Consider the following 15,681-nt stretch of genomic DNA (forward strand, 5'->3'; position numbering starts at 1 on the left):
TGCTGAAAATGACGTGTAGCCAGTTTGTGTGCCACTGAGAACGTGCTTGCCAATGAATGATTGCAAGAAGTTATGCTAAGTCATGAGCCTTGGCGTGACTAAAGTTGTGTTTAAACATGTGCTTGCGACAATTGCCCGGGAGTTTGTCACTGGGATACAGAGTACCCCCTGCAGCCTTCTGTTCCCCCTGTTTGCGGACCTGTTCTGGCTTGCACCGTATATTAATTTCTTCTACTGCAGCTGGAGATTAACACATTTCTTTTGCTCCCACCTAGATGAACTTTCCACCCTCTCAGGCTGCAAGCCAGTATACCTCTCAGAATTACTACTGTGGATGCTACCTCGCATTGTCGCATGCCTATGACCGTATAATCACGTCTCACCGTATGCAAGCTCCCCCTAACTGACTGACCTGAACTTTCTCCTGTAAGGGCCTAAGCGGACGTATGGAGCGTTGAGCCAGGCCACACTCGGCTCCTGGCTCCCCCGGCCCCACGGGATTCATTTTTAGTTTGTAAACCGGACCATACCCAGCTCCATGGGGAAGGACAAGCCCAAGGCACACAGGGGCGGCAGTAGCCGTCACCCAGGAGGGGACTTGGATGACTACTTCGGCCATGGAAGGTTGTCTTCACAGCACCGCCCAACACCTAAAGAGCCGCCGGCTCCTCCGTCCCCAGCGCGCTCTGAACCGACCCTGCAATCTCAAGTGCTTTCCCACAACTTACTCTCACATCCCGAGGACGTTGCCCTCTCCCCCAGGCTTACCAAAAGCCGCTCGAATGCCTCCTTGGGATCCGGGGATGGGTGGGACATGGAATCGCAAATCAGATCCCTGCACGGCTACCTGAGGTCCCTTCCCACTAAAGATGACTTTGAACGCTGTGTGCATAGGATTGAGGAAAGAGATTTCGGACTTGAGGAAAGATGTGGGGGTACGCTTTGATGATGTAGACAACACGGTTGATGGCCTGCGGGACACTGTACAGTCGCACGACCAGATCCTCAATACCCACACTGTCATGCTCCAGCAACTCTCATATCAGCAGGATGACCTCGAAAACCGCAGTCGCCGCAACAACATACGCATACGGGGGATACCTGAGTCGGTTGACCCCAAGAATCTCCCTGCTGCAGTTACGGCCATCTTTAACCAGATACTCCAACGACCTAAAGATGACCCGATTGAACTGGACCGGGTGCACCGTACATCGGGTCCTCGCACCCCTGACCCCTCCTTTGTCCGTGACACTCTGTGCAGGGTCCATTTTTACAAAGTAAAGGAGGACATTATGAGGGCCGCCAGCACACAACAGTCGATTCTATTCAACGACACGCCTATCATGCTCCTTCCTGATCTCTCCCGCCAAACCCTGGCAATGAGGAAATCCCTGAGGCCCCTCAGGCAACTCCTTCAAGCAAGACAAATTAAATACCAGTGGCGCTTCCCGTTCCACCTTCGAGTGAACCACGCGGGTAAAACCGCCATATTCCGTACATTGGGGGATCTGCCTACTTTCCTCAGTACACTTGAACTGCCTCAAGTAGCGCTGCCCGATTGGCCGTTTGCTCCGACCACACCTGGTCTACCCTACACTCCGCAGTGGCAGAAACAAGGTCGCAGACGCACCCCTCGATCTTCGTTGCCTAAAGATCCTAACGGCTGACCCATGCCTGCGGGCCCACCTGGACCTGTTCTCTCCTTTTTTTTACTTCTGGGGCCCTCCCCCTGGATGTGCCTGGACCCGAATGGGTTGAATAGCTTTACTGTTGATTAACCCTTTTGTTTGCAGGTTATTGCATGTTTTTTGCACCCTCTGTTGCTATGTGCCCCCTCCCCTTTCCTTATAGTTGGGGTGCTCAGTTATGCCTTATTGGATGGATCTTGGATTGACTTCAGGACTTGTTCCCGCACCCCGCTATCTGCGGCTGCCCCCCCTGGGGTGCCCTTGCTATACCTACCAGTTGTTGCTATGTCTCCTCTAGATGTTTCTATTTCATGCCGGTTTACGAATGCATTTATTGATGACCGCTAGCATAATTTAAGTTGACATGTTATTTGGTTTACTTTTCAGGTCGCAACAGACTCCGGTTTACCCGTGGGGCCGGGGTGCGGGGAGCTGTCCGGCTTGGTGATTCTGCTCCTCGCCCCCCCTCCCCCCCTTTTTCTTTTTTTTTTTTTTACGGGTTCTTTATTTATTTTTTGTTTTTTGCTGTGCGCCCCACGGTGTTCCTATGACCGCTATGGGGCGCACCGATTTTTGCCTTTTTGACAGGCTTTTTTCCTGTATGCTGCTTCCCTTTTGGAGCCACCTAGTGGCCTTTTTTGTTTTTGTTCTACTCACTACTGTTCTATACCAGACCTCCTGGGCCTGTTCCCCACGATTGATGTTTACAGCTATTGTATTATATATGCCTCTGTTTATTTTATCGGGAACGGGTAACTCTGCCTATATTTCTCACTACTCCCTATGCGAGGTTGTTATGCTGTTTCTTCTCTCTCTTCTTACCTTTTTTCCTCCCTCCGTCTTCCCTCTGCTTGTACCCTCCCACTCTCTGCCCCCCCCCTTGCCCGACCTGTTCCCCACTCCCACGCCCCCCAGGGTTTGCCCATGGTGTCACTTATTGTATTGGTTATATTGATTCTCAGCTCCTCCCTACGACCCCCCCATGGCTAGTGACGGTTCCATAACCTTTGCTTCCTTTAATTGTAGGGGTTTCAACACGCCTGAGAAGCGGAGCCAGACGCTATACCATTTTCACAAGAAGCGTGCGAAAATTCTGCTGCTTCAAGAAACGCACTTTCGCGTGGGAGCTGTCCCAGCCCTACGCAATAGATACTACTCGCAATGGTTTCACAGTGTTAATCCTCAGGCCAAATCTAAGGGGGTATCTGTTGCCTTTCATAAATCTTTTAACCCGGAGGTTCTAGACTCTCTCATAGATGACTCAGGTCGTTATATTTTTCTGAAACTGAAACTAAATGATTTTCTTTTCACAGTGGCTAACATCTACGTACCGAACGTGGGCCAAGCTCGGTTCCTCTCCTCGGTCCTCACCAGACTATCCTCCTTTGGAGGGTCCACTTTCATTGTTGGCGGTGATCTCAATGTTGCCCTCTCCCCATCCGCAGACACATCCTCTGGTAAGTCTTCTGTTCCTCGCTCCACCTTGACACGCATTAAATCACTCTTACATTCATCCCACCTGGTGGATGCCTGGCGAATCCAGCATCCCACGGAAAGGGATTACAGCTACTTCTCCGTTGCACACAACTCCTACAGTAGATTGGACCACCTTCTCATATCACAATCCTTACTGGACACACCTCTCCAGACCTCGATCGGTAATCTTCTGTGGTCCGACCATGCCCCCGTCTACCTGACTCTGGTCCGCCCCCCTCCTAGCCGCCGGGGAGCGAGCTGGAGACTTAACGACAACCTGTTACGGGACGCCGTGTGTATGGCGGATGTCTCTAAGGCCATTAAAGACTTTATAGGTGACCATTCCGCTGACACTACCTCCCCTATGAACCAGTGGGACACTCTCAAATGTGTGCTACGGGGTACCCTTATACAACACGGTTCTCGCCTTAAAAAGGCCCGAGCTCATGACATATGCAGACTCCTCACTATCATTGCGGACCTCGAACCCCTCCACAAAAAGGATTTGGACCCTGCTGTTTTTGTTCAGCTTTCCAATGCCCGCAGGGACCTGCTCCAGTTACTAGACGCGCACTCCCTGATCGCCAGGGATAAAGCGCGGAACCACTTCTACTCTCTGGCAAACAAGTGTGGTAAGCATTTGGCTAGGATTATTCATCCTAGACCCCCACGACATTCTATCCCATTCATCGTTAGATCAGACCATACGAAAACGTTTAACACCTCTGGGATATCCGCGTCCTTCAGGCAATACTACTCACAGCTCTATAACCTTCCGCATGCAACCCCCCCAGTTAGGTCCCCTCCGTCTTCTGACCCCACACAGGCTTATATTCTGGAGACCGCTCTTCCTCCTGTGGACGCTGTGGACGCAGCGACCTTGGACGAGCCCCTGACTACCTTTGACTTTCTACAGGCTATTAAAGTCCTTAAAGTGGGAAAATGCCCGGGCCCTGATGGCTTTACACCCCGGTTTTACAAAACTTTTGCCCCCCAGCTCGCTCCTCTTTTGTCAAAAGCCTTTAACTCGGTGGACAGTTCTAACCTCCCGTCCAAGGAATCTTTATCTGCTAACATCTCTATTATCCCTAAAACAGGCAAGGACCCATCCCAATGCAGCAGCTATCGACCCATCTCCCTGCTCAACATAGATATTAAGCTATTTGCAAAAGTCCTAGCCACCCGTCTGTCCCCTCTATTACCTAAAATTATTCATAATGATCAGGTGGGGTTAGTCCCTGGCAGGGAGGCAAGGGACAACACCACCAAGACGATACATCTCATTTCCCTGATCCAACGTAAAGGTCTGAGAGCTTGCCTCTTATCCTTCTACGCTGAAAAGGCCTTCGATAGGGTCAGTTGGAGGTTTCTACAACTGTCTCTAGCACAACTCGGCCTTGGAGCTCCCTTCATTTCTAAAGTTATGTCCCTTTACTCCCGCCCCTCAGCTACGGTCCTGGTCAATGGTACCACATCGGCTCCCTTTGACATTGCAAACGGTACTCGACAGGGCTGTCCTCTATCCCCCCTCCTCTTTGTCATCATCATTGAGCATTTGACATGTGCCATACGACAAAACCCCTCCATTCTTGGTATTCAAACTCCGTCTGCACATCACAAACTTTCTCTGTATGCTGATGACCTCCTTGTGTATATTCAGAATCCCCACATCTCCTTACCAGCCCTACTCAGTGAATTTCAACGTTTTGGTGTCTATAGTAACTTTAAGCTCAACATCTCTAAGACAGAAGCTCTTAACATATCCCTTACCCCCTCCACGCTGTCCCTTCTGAAATACAACTTCACATTTAAATGGCAGGCCAAAGGGATCTCTTACCTAGGGGTCATTATACCCTCCAACCTAGCTGATTTGTTTTCCCTGAATTATATCCCCCTGCTTAACCGTATACGGAAGGACCTTGAGGAGTGGGGGGGATCTCCCTTACCCTGGTTCGGACGGATTAATACCCTAAAGATGGACACTCTACCCAAGTTCCTGTATTTGTCCCAAACAATCCCCATCCACGTCCCCAAATCATTTTTTATCTCCCTACGCTCGTTGGCAATTAGATTCATGTGGAACAGGGGCCTCCCCAGGGTTAAATTTAAACTACTAACGATCCCGAAGACTATGGGGGGAACAGGCCTCCCTGACTTTGAGACTTATCATAAGGCCGCTCACCTGACTCGCATCATAGAATGGTTCTCTCGCCCTTCCTGCAAGGCCTCGGTGTCTGTTGAACAGGACCTTTCTCCTGTGGATCTCCGAGCTCTTCCATGGGGTTATAAACAGGACTACTCTCGTATGACTTCCTTGTCCCCACTGACTTTGGCCTCCCTGACGATGTGGTACAGGACGGGGCTAAACGCCACTCTCTCCTCGGATCCGGGCCCCCTAACGTCCCTCTTTGACCATCCCGCTTTACCACAAAGTACGGGGGCAGCCTCCCTAGGACCCTTTAAGCGTACAGAATGGCCGCAAGCCCGTACATTTGTGCATCCCTCTCGGGGGACCCCGGTCTCCGTGACAGATTCCGGAGATTGGCTCACGGCCCTACATGTGTCCACATTTGCCAAACGCCTACACTCCTCCTCTCAAATACATCGCAAGCTTACCGACTTCGAGGAACTGTGCTCGCTTCCAGAAACTCCCAAACACTTACTATCCTCCTTATATAACCTACTGCAGACTTTAGCACATGATCAACTCCCACATTACACCAGGCTGTGGTCTGCGGATTTGGGTGAAGACATCTCTGTGCCGGAATGGCATACCTCTTTTCATTTCACACATAAGTCAACAATCTCCTGCTACTCCCAAGAAAAGAACTACAAACTATTATCGAGGTGGTACAGGGACCCTGCTACCTTACACAGGATTTTCCCGTCTACACCTGCCACCTGCTGGCGCTGTGAAGCTTCAGTCGGAACCTACATGCATGTCTGGTGGGACTGTGAGAGGATCCGCCCCTTTTGGACACAGGTTTTTGAATGTTATAATCTTTTAGCTGATATTCCGGTTCCTATTTCTCCAAAAATTGCATTACTCTCTATACTGCCTGGGTCTCTTAAATCACAGAGACAAAGATTGCTCCGTTTCTTTATGTCCTCTGCTAGACAGCTGATACCCGCTTATTGGAAAACGACAACCACTCCCCCATTGTCACGGTGGGTGTCGATTATGAATGACACTATGAGAATGGAGGAGATGTTGGCACTGGACAATGACACTTACGCCAAATTTCTTTCTCAATGGTCGATCTGGCTCCGCTTCTCTTCCTCTGACACTTTAATGAACCATATCTTGAACTCATGAGGTCACTGTGGGCTCTTCCTTACCCTTCCCCATCCCCTGCCCATATTCCTTCCCCCTCCCCCCTCCCTCCCACTTTCCTCTCCTCCCCTCTCGCTTTTTAGCTTTCCCCTATACCGCCTTGCTCCTTTTTACTTTGCTCCTCTCTCTTCTCTCTTTCTTTCTATCTTTTCTATGTTATTGTTTAAATATTGCCTCATGTAGTAACCCATATGTATTTCTTACTACTGTGGCCTCGTGGATCGGTGAGCAGGCCGTCTTCTCTACTTTCCAAGCTTCCCGTCGGGGACCGGCTGTGGCCGATAGTCGTTAGCCGGCCTCCCGTAAATGTACTCATGTTACTGTTCCTGTCTGCATTTGCCTCATGATGGTTACTGTTTATTGTCTTTACTTGAAATGTTTCAATAAAAATATATTCAACACTAAACAGGGTTGGGCCTTGCTAGTACCTGGATTGGAGACCACCTGGGAATACTAGGTGTTGTAGGCTTCTTTTTATGTTGTTGGCCTTGACCTGTTTTTTTTTCACTTTTTTCCCAAGGTGACCATCTTGGCGTTTGTCAAGAGGGTTGAGAGTGCCGGAAGAGATCACCTACGGCCCCATCACCCTGAAAGCGCCCAATCTTGTCTGATCTCGGAGGCTAAACAGTGTCGGGCCTGGTTAGTACCTGGATGGGAGACCGCCTGGGAATACCAGGTGCCATAGGCTTCTTTTTATGTTGTTGGCTTTGACCTGTTTTTTTCACTTGTTTCTCAAGGCGACCATCTTGGCGTTTGTCAAGAGGGTTGGGAGTGTCTTGAAGAGAACAATTACGGCCACATCACCCTGAAAGCACCCGATCTTGTCTGATTTCAGAGGCTATGGCTTTGGAATACCAGGTGCCGTAGTCTTTTTTTTATGTTGTTGACATTAACCTGTTTTTTTTTTCGCTTGTTTCCCAAGGTGACTATCTTGGCATTTGTCAAGAGGGTTGAGAGTGCCCAAAGAGATTGCCTACGGCCACATCACCCTGAAAGCACCAGATCTCGTCTGATTTCAGAGGCTAAGCAGTGTCAGGCCTGGTTAGTACCTGGATGGGAGACTGTCTGGGAAGACCAGGTGCCATAGAAGGATCTGGCCTGGTTAGTGTCTTGATTGGGAGATCGCTTGGGAATACCGGATGCCGTAGGCTACTTTTTATGTTGTTGGCTTTGACCTGTTTTTTTTAGCTTGTTTCCCAAGGTGACCATCTTGGCCTTTGTCAAGAGGCTTCAGAGTGCCCAAAGAGAGTGCCTACGGCCAAATCACCCTGAAAGAGCCCAATCTCATCTGATCTCGGAGGCTAAGCAGCAATGGGCCTGGTTAGTACCTGGATGGGAGACAGCCTGGGAATACTAGGTGCCGTAGGCTTCTCATTATGTTGTCGGCGTTGACCTGTTTTTTTTCCCTTGTTTCCCAAGGTGACCATCTTGGCATTTATCAAGAGGGTTGAGAGTGCACTAAGAAATTGCCTACGGGCACAACACCCTGAAAGTGCCCAATCTCGTCTGGTCTCAGAGGCTAAGCAGGGTTGGGCCTGGTTTGTACCTGGATGGGAGACCGCCTGGGTTTTCCAAATGCCGCAGGCTTCTTTTTATGTTGTTGGTGTTGACCTGTTTTTTTCACTTGTTTCCCAAAGTGATCATCTTGGCATTTGTCAAGAGGGTTGAGAGTGCCTAAAGAGATCGCTTACAGCCGCATCACCCTGATAGCACCCTATCTCTTCTGATCTCTGAGGCTAAGAAGGGTTGGGCCTAGATAGTACTTGTATGGGAGACGGCCTTGGAATACCAGGTGCTGTATTCTTCTTTTTATGTTGTTGGCGTTGACCTGTTTTTTTTCGCTTGTTTCCCAGGGTGACTATCTTGGCATTTTTCAAGAGGGATGAGAGTGCCCAAAGAGATTGCCTATGGGCACATCTCCCTGAAAGCGCTCAATCTCCTCTGATCTGAGAGGCTAGAAAGGGTCGCGCCTTGTTAATACCTGGATGGAAGACCGCCTGGGAATACTAGGTGCTGTAGGCTTCTCTTAATTTTGTTGGCGTTGACTTGTTTTTTTTGTTTGTTTCCCAAGGTGACCATCTTGGCGTTTGTCAAGAGGGTTGAGCGTGCCTGAAAAAATCTACTATGGCCGCATCACCCTGAAAGAGCCCAATCTCATTTGATCTCAGAGGCTAAGCAGGGTTGGAATCTGGTTAGTACCTGGATGGGAGACCGCCTGGGATTTCTCGATGCCATAGGCTTTTTTTTTAAGTTCTTGGCATTGACTTATTTTTTTTTTTGCTTGTTTCCCAAGGTGACCATCTTGGCGTTTGTCAAGAGGGTTGAAAGTGCCTGAAGAGATTGCCTATGGGCACATCAGCCTGAATCTCATTTGATGTTGTCAGCTAAGAAGAGTCGGGGCTTGTTAGTACTTGGATGGGAGACCACCTGGTAATACCAGGTGTCGCAGGCTTCTTTTTATGTTGTCGGAGTTGACCTGTTTTTTTTTCCGCTTGTTTCTCAAGGTGACCATCTTGGTGTTTGTCAAGAGGGTTGAGAGTGCCTGAAGAGATTGCCTATGGCCACATCACTCTGAAAGCACCCAATCTCGTCTGATCTTGGAGGCTAAGAAGAGTTAGGCCTGCTTAGTACCTGGATGGGAGACCACCTGGGAATACCAGTTATTGTAGGCTTCTTTTTATGTTGTTGGCTTTGATTCGTTTTTTTTTTTTCGCTTGTTTCCCAAGGTGACCATCTTGGCATTTGTCAAGAGGGTTGAGAGTGCCCAAAGAGTTCGCTTACAGCAGCATCACCCTGAAAGAGCCCTATCTCTTCTCATCTATGAGGCTAAGAAGGTGTTGGGCCTAGTTAGTCCCTGGATAGGAGATGGCTTTGGAATACCAGGTGCCGTAGTCTTTTTTTTATGTTGTTGGCATTAACCTGTTTTTTTTTTCGCTTGTTTCCCAAGGTGACTATCTTGGCATTTGTCAAGAGGGTTGAGAGTGCCCAAAGAGATTGCCTATGGGCACATAAGCCTGAAAGCACCCGATCTCCTCTGATCTCAGAGGCTAAACAGGGTCAGGCCTTGCTAGTACCTGGATTGGAGACCACCTGGGAATACTAGGTGCTGTAGGCTTCTTTTTATGTTGTTGGCGTTGACTTGTTTTTTTTGTTTGTTTCCCAAGGTGACCATCTTGGCGTTAGTCAAGAGGGTTGAGAGTGCCTGAAGAAATCTCCTACGGCCACATCACCCTGTAAGAGCCCAATCTCATCTGAACACAGAGGCTAAGCAGGGCTGGGACCAGTTTAGTACCTGGATGGGAGACCGCCTGGGATTTCCAGATGCCGTAGGCTTCTTTTTATGTTGTTGCCGTTGACCTATTTTTTTCTGCTTGTTCCCAAGGTGACCATCTTGGCGTTTGTCAAGAGAGTTGAGAGTGCCTGAAGATATTGGCTATGGCCACATCACCCTGAATCTGTTCCATCTCGTCTGATATTGGAGGCTAAGCAGGGTCGGGCCTGGTTAATGCCTGGATTGGAGACCGCCTGGGAATACCAGGTGTCGTAGGCTTCTTTTTTTTTCAAATATAATTTTTTCTCCAAACAGGGGAAGACGGTCCCCCGAGTACATAATGCAACAGAAAAATACAGAGCAATAAGCAGCTGAACAATACTTGATACAGGTATATTCGCAACTGTGAGTCTGCCTTCCATCAATCACAATGATTCGAGGCACGGATAAAGTACTGTACCAAGATCCAGGGTCACACAAACCCCAGGTCCCTCCGGCATAATCCATCCAGAGGGGGGTGTGGGGCCGTCATTCCCAATTTTCCACTTTTTCCAAAAGAGAGAGGGGGTGAGAGATAGGGGAGGAAGGCAGAAAAGAGAAGGGGTGAAAGATCAGGAAAGGAGAAGAGGGGACGAGACACAATGGCAGCCACTGTCCAAGGGACCAGTCAAGGAAAGCTCAGAGCACTAAGGCGATAGCAGGCGACATCCTTCCAGCAAGAATATAAAGGTATTCCAGATGTCCCAGGTTTGTTTAAAAAATTCTTGTTTACCTTGTGATGTGAGGATCAAGTCCTCCATTTTTTTTAATGTCCTCTATTTTCCTAAGTCAGTGAGTAATGAAAGGGGGGAGCATTTTTACAATAGAGAGGGATGCAGGATTTCGCCGCATTTATCACATGCCGTAAAATAGATTTTTTTGTACTTCTTAATGGGAATCTGTGAATGGTGCAAGAGAAAGAATGCAGCCTCTTCCTGGATGGAGAAGTCTGTGAATTTTTGTGTTATGCATCGGATCTCTGTCCAGAAGTCCACCAAGCTGGGGCAGGACCAAAAAATGTGGAGCAACGTGCCCTCTTCTTCTCCACACCTCCAGCATATGTTCGAGGAAGAGGGGAAACATTTATGCAGCTTTGATGGTGTCAAATACCACCTGGTGAGAAGTTTAAAATTAGTCTCCTGTATCTTCGTGCACAGCGAGGTTTTGAGAGCCAAAGTGATAATGCGTTGTCTCTGTGCTGGGGAAAACGAGCAATTAAGGTCCTTTTCCCAGTTGGACAGACAGGTTAAGTGTGGGTAATCTGTTTGAGAGAGAATGTGGGCCAAAGGGTCTTCGCTTCTGCATAGAGTCTCAAACTCCGTCTGAGGGCGGGCGAACGTTTGAGGATTGGGGATGGAATGGAGAAAATTATGTCGTTGCGCCGCTCTCCAAAAAGGCAGTTGGAAAAGCCCTGTCGGATCTGTTAGGGTTGAGAAAGAAGGCCATTTTCCATCAATGACGAATTTAGACGCATTGTCTAGGATGGAATTTCGAAGTGGGTCCCCGGTTCAAAGTTCGGATGGCCACGTATAGGGAATAGGGGGGAAGTCAAAGACGTGAGTGTGTTTTGGGTAGCGATTGGGTGACTGACTTTCAACTAAGCCCCTATAGTGGGATGTGACGTCAATTCTGTGGGTAAATCCTTATAGCACCACATGGCGCTTCTTAGCCGGAATTCAGGAGTGAGCTTAGAAAGTTTGTTTCAATTCCAGTCCAATACACGCCCCAGATGGGAGGCCAGGTAGTAGCGTCGCAAGTCAGGGAGAACCAACCCTCCCTGTTGTTTAGACAATGTCAGCTGTGACCGCTCAAGTCTGGGATTTTTGTGGGCCCAGTTAAATTGAGTGAGCAAGGATTGAGCTTGCTTAAAAAAGGGGACTGGAATCTGAATCGGGAGAGCTTGGAAAAGATAGGTACATTTAGGGAGTATGTTCATTTTAATGAGATTGCATCTCCTGAACCAGGAATGGAGGCCAGAATGCCACCCGTGAAGCAAACTGCGGATCTTAGTGACAAGGGGTGGGGGGAAGTTCAACATAAACGTACGCGCGATGTCCGGTGGAATGTAAGTACCTAAGTACTTAAGGGCTGTATGGGTCCATTTAAATCGAAAATTGGACTGCAAGTCTATTAACGTTTGCGGGGGGACTGCAACCCCCATGGCCTCTGATTTCAAGAAGTGTCCCGTATATCTGGAATTCCCGAAGGAGATTTGGCAAGGAAACTCTGGGATTCGTCAGCGAGAACAGCATGTCATCCGCGTAGGCAGATATCTTGCACTCAATAGTACCCATTTGGAGTCCCGTTATGTCTGAGTTTTGTCGAATTGTGGACAGAAAGGGTTCCAATGACAGGGGCGACAGGGGGCAACCCTGTCTGGTCCCATTCACGATGTCAAGGGGAGATGAGAGCACCCCATTCGCGTTGACTTGAGCTGAAGGGCGTGAGTATATCTTACTTATCCATGCCAGCATCGGTTCACTCAGACCTATATGGCGAAGGGCCGAGAACATGAATGTCCATTTGACCCGATCAAAAGCCTTCTCGGCATCAGTACTCACGAAAAGACAAGGGGTCCCAGATGATTTTGCTTTATGGACCAGGGTAAGCACCTTAATGGTGTTGTCCCTATCTTCCCTGGTGGGAATAAAACCTAACTGGTCGATATGTATAAGGGACTGCAAGTGATGTGCCAATCACGTGGCGAGCATTTTAGAGAATAGTTTTAGGACCGAATTTAGGAGGGAAATGGGTCTGTAGCTCCCACATAGGCCTGGGTCTTTGCCCTCCTTAGGTATCAACGATATGTGGGCTCCAAGGGTATCCTCAGGAAAATTCAAGCTCAGAGTATTAAATAAATTCACCAAGCGCGGGCCAAGAATAGGGAGGAAGGTCTTATAGTATTGTGCGGTATATCCGTCAGGGCCCGGAGCCTTACCCACCTTTGGAGGTCCCACGGCTGCCTGGACTTCTTCCAGTGTGATCGGGTCCTCCAAGTACTCCCGTGATTCCGATGAGAGGGTTGGTAGACCAGAACCGGTTACATATCTGTCTATATTGTCCTGTTCAGACCCTGAATCGGGCAGGTTGTAGGGATCAGAGTAACATTTTTCAAAGACTTCGGCTATTTGGGTTGGGGTAGAGGCCCTCTGGCCATTCTCATCTATCAACTGTGGTATGTAAGAGGCAGATTTCAACTCCTTTACCGACCTGGCTATGATTTTTCCGCATTTGTCCCCTGACTCCTACGTCAGTTTACGACAAAACTGGAGTGCCGGTTTCGCTTTATAATGGAGTTGGTCAGCAATCTGGGTACGGAGTGTCCCCAATTCAATCTCTAAGGTCTGTGAGGGGGCATGTTTATGTTTGGCTTCCACAGAGGCAAGTTCACGAAACAGATTAGCAAGGCCAGAGGGGGGGCGAGGGGCGCAACCAGGGGGAGGGGACACATATTCGGGAATGTCAAGCCCTTCCAGTACAGCGCACTAGGTATCACTCAGACCCCCCAAAGTGCAACTCCCCCCTCTAAGGTCAAGACTCCAGAAGGGAATATGAGCTGCCCTGGTCTGTACATGAAAGAACCTGCTGCCAAGGGGTTGGGGCCATCATTCCTTCCTCCAATGGGAGATTCCAACGGCATGACAGCCCCATGTCCTGTCAAGTGGTGCCACTCCGACAATGTCGTCGGGGTATATGTGGAAGGAAGGAAAGGTCGGTAAGGATTATAAATGGGTGGGGGCCAGGGAGTGCATAAAACTGCCACCAGATGACCGGGGCAGAGAGGGCAAGGGGATGAAAGTCAGATCTGGTAGGTGGGGGCAGGGGGGAGGAGTGTCCCTCATATTACTCACGTTGGCCATACCTTGAAGCCGAGCGCCAGGACATTCTTCTGTATAATCTAGCCTATCTGTATACATTAGCCTGTCTTTTGTACACATTAGCCGGTCCTCTGTATACACTAGTCCGTCTGTATACACTAGTGTATACAGATAGGCTAGATTATACAGAAGAACGTTCTGGGTATGCAGAGATGGAGGCTAGGGTATACAGAGAGAGAGGCTAGAGTATGCATACTTGCTAGTGTATACAGACGGACTAGTGTATACAGAAGTCCGGCTAGTTTATATAGAGAGGCTAATGTTTGCAAAAGACAGGCTAGTGTATACAAATAGGCTAGATTATAGAGAAGAACATCTTGGGTATGCAGAGATGGAGGCTAGAGTATACAGAGAGAGAGGCTGGGTTACACAGAGAGGCTGGTGTATGCAGACTTGCTAGTGTACACAGACGGACTTGGGTATACAGAGTGGCTTGGGTATACAGAGAGGTAATGTATAAAGAGAAGCTAGTGTATACAAAAGACATCCAAGGGTATACAGAGAGACTCGTGTATGCAGAAGACTGGCTAGTTTATACAGAGAGGCTAAGGTGTACAAAACACAGGCTAGTGTATATAGATAGGCTAGATTATACAGAAGAACGTCCTGGGTATGCAGAGATGGAGGCTAGGGTATACAGAGAGAGAGAGACTGTGTTACACAGAGAGGCTAGAGTATGCAGACTTGCTAGCATATACAGATGGACTAGTGTATACAGTAGACCGGCTAGTTTATACAGAGAGGCTAATGTGTACAAAAGACAGGCTAGTGTATACAGATAGGCTAGATTATACAGAAGAAGGTCCTGGTTATGCAAGAGATGGAGGCTAGGGTATGCAGAGAGAGAGGCTTGGTTACACAGACTTGCTAGTGTATACAGACAGACTAGTGTATACAGAGGACCGGCTAGTTTATACAGAGAGGCTAATGTGTACAAAAGACATGATAGTGTATACAGATAGGCTAGATTATACAGAAGAACGTCCTGGGTATGCAGAGATGGAGGCTAGGGTATACAGAGAGAGAGGCTAGAGTATGCATACTTGCTAGTGTATACAGGCGGACTAGTGTATACAGAAGACCGGTTAGTTTATACAGAGAGGCTAATGTGTGCAAAAGACAGGCTAGTGTATACAGATATTCTAGATTATACAGAAGAACGTCCGGGGTATGCAGAGTTGGAGGCTAAGGTATACAGAGAGAGAGGCTAGAGTATGCATACTTGCTAGGGTACACAGGCGGACTAGTGTATACAGAGGACCGGCTAGTTTATTCAGAGAGGCTAATGTGTACAAAAGACAGGCTAGTGTATACAAATAGGCTAAATTATAGAGAAGAACGTCCTGGGTATGCAGAGATGGAGGCTAGGGAACCCAGAGAGAGACTGTGTTACACAGAGAGGCTAGAGTATGCAGAAGACCGGCTAGTTTATACAGAGAGGCTAATGGGTACAAAAGGCAGGCTATTTTTTACAGATAGGCTTGTGTATACAGAAGACAGTTCAGTGAGGCTAGTGTATGCAGAGAGGCTGGGACACCGAGACTATTGTAAAAAGAAGGCAGGCTAGTGTATATAGATTACGGGCACGTGTATACAGAAGACAGAGAGCCTAGTCTATATAAAATGGCTGGTGTACACAGAAAGATTAATGTATACAAAAAAGGCTAGCGTGTAAAGAAGACAGGATTTTATTTTTTGCTAATGCTTATGTAGTTACTTTTGAATCATGTAGAGTTAAAGTGCTTTTTCATATTTTGGTATAACATAATTGGCCGTTATTGGTTTGGCAGAACATGGTTTATTTTGATTTAAGATAGTTTTATTCTCTACTTATAGCCGAGTTTTAGACGACTTTATTATTCGCATTATTCATATTTATTATGCAGAGTGTAAGTATTGCAGTGAGACGATATTGCTTTTGAAAGATTTGTATTATTATACATAACATTGTTAGCAGACCAATAGGACAATTTACATGGCTTAATATTGCAGAGC

General features: G+C 48.1%; 5 pseudogenes; all 5 read left to right on the forward strand.

Annotated features, from left to right (window-relative positions):
* The first annotated feature begins 7,067 nt into the window (after window positions 1-7,067).
* LOC143948286 (5S ribosomal RNA) lies at window positions 7,068-7,186 on the forward strand (annotated as a pseudogene).
* A 283-nt stretch (window positions 7,187-7,469) lies between these two features.
* Window positions 7,470-7,588, forward strand: LOC143949353 (5S ribosomal RNA; annotated as a pseudogene).
* Window positions 7,589-7,748: 160 nt separating this feature from the next.
* LOC143948683 (5S ribosomal RNA) lies at window positions 7,749-7,867 on the forward strand (annotated as a pseudogene).
* Window positions 7,868-9,051: 1,184 nt separating this feature from the next.
* On the forward strand, window positions 9,052-9,170 carry LOC143948217 (5S ribosomal RNA; annotated as a pseudogene).
* Window positions 9,171-9,494: 324 nt separating this feature from the next.
* LOC143950071 (5S ribosomal RNA) lies at window positions 9,495-9,613 on the forward strand (annotated as a pseudogene).
* Window positions 9,614-15,681: the final 6,068 nt, after the last annotated feature.

This window comes from Lithobates pipiens, unplaced genomic scaffold, assembly GCF_037356315.1.
Source record: "Lithobates pipiens isolate NorthernLeopardFrog02 unplaced genomic scaffold, aLitPip1_a1.2 Scaffold_30, whole genome shotgun sequence".
NCBI classification, from domain to species: Eukaryota; Metazoa; Chordata; class Amphibia; order Anura; family Ranidae; genus Lithobates; species Lithobates pipiens.